The sequence below is a fragment of the Pygoscelis adeliae genome, unplaced genomic scaffold, assembly GCF_000699105.1.
Source record: "Pygoscelis adeliae isolate BGI_AS28 unplaced genomic scaffold, ASM69910v1 Scaffold80, whole genome shotgun sequence".
Classification (NCBI taxonomy): Eukaryota; Metazoa; Chordata; class Aves; order Sphenisciformes; family Spheniscidae; genus Pygoscelis; species Pygoscelis adeliae.
This window is the reverse complement of record NW_008823958.1, coordinates 468,554-470,001: the sequence shown is the minus strand read 5'-3', so window position 1 is coordinate 470,001 and position 1,448 is coordinate 468,554.

Sequence of the window (1,448 nt, the reverse complement as noted above, 5' to 3'; positions counted from 1 at the left end):
CATACCCACGCACTTTTAAAGAGTGAAAAGTAAGTTTACTTTCAGAGTCTGTGTGTGTACACGTGCCTGTAAATCATGTATTTTCTTAGCTCCTTCATCTCTCCCAGAATCTCATCTTTGCTGGTACCCGCAGCAGCACTAGGTTAGCTGGCCGCGTTGGCGCAAGGTTCCCCGACAGCAGAGCCCTGCCAATGCAAACAGCGTGCAGCAGCTCGTGCTGCTGGGCGCCTCCATCGCCCCAGCACACAGCCACAGCTGCTCGGAGGAAGCGCTTTTTCCTCGCAGACGCGCTGGGAAGGAAAAACTCACTTTTAATTCTGGGGCTGCCATCTGGAGCTTCAGAAAACGCTTGAACATTTTGCAGAAAGAAGATGGTTCCTGAGATGTGGTCAGCCGGAAGAAAGTCTTCGGTGGCGTTTGGCTGGTTTGTGTCTTACGTGATTCTCATTGTGCTTTCAGATCGATCCCAGTCATCCTGTCTCACTTGTGTTACGTGTGTTTACCTGTAATACCGCAGGCAATGGCCCAGCTGTGCTTCTGAATGCCTGTGGCCCTTCGAGTACCTCTTCTACATCTTTCTTCACCTCTGGAAGCAAAGCAGAGGTTCTTCAGAAACAGCCTTGTCCCACCTAGGAGGGTGTGATTGGAAACTCCGGGCAAGTAAACCCTGCGACGACTTAATTCAGAAGGGAATATAGGGCTAAAATGGGTGAGGGTAAAGAAAAAGGCTACTTGATCACTTTATAAAGTTAATGTCGATGAACAGGGATGATAAATGGACTGTGAAAGAGAAGCTTCATGACATAAAGTTGAGGGATGCCTAGTAGAGTAATTTCCCTAGGGCAGAGGAGGGCAGCCGTCCTGAGGTCAAAGCACGAGCGATTCCCCATATACGCACACTGGAGCAGGCACGGATGGAGCCTGTGACGTTTGTTGTGGCCAAAAGAGGCAGCAGAAAAACTGAATTACAGGCGCAGCCTAAGGATTTGGGGCTTGAGAGTTTCTGTCAAGTGCGGATGAGGATGTATTTGCACGCTTCCGACAGGAGAGGAGACCGCGGGAGAAGGAGCAAATCCTCCTCATCTCTCATCCCCTCCCTGCTCGGTGGGTAGCACCGATTACCAAGCGGCCTCTCAGCGGGGAGCGACGAGGAGCGCCCAAAACACACTTGGAAGTGAAACCTAGGAGCAAGGCGGGGGGCAGCGCAAGGACCGACCCCCTCCTGCTGCCGGGGCGGCGGGCAGACCCTTACCCTCTGCCCCTGCAACCTTTAACAGAAACGCATCCAAGCGGTTTGCAAGAGGCGTGTAATTCTTCCTCTAAAGCAAGGATGGTATTTGGCCCAATTACTTTAATAATAGGTGCAAGAAACATTAAAGCCTTCCTTTAAAAAAAATAAATAAAATAAAAAAAAGCCTGGTAGGAGTTGCTTTTTCTTCTCGGGTCCG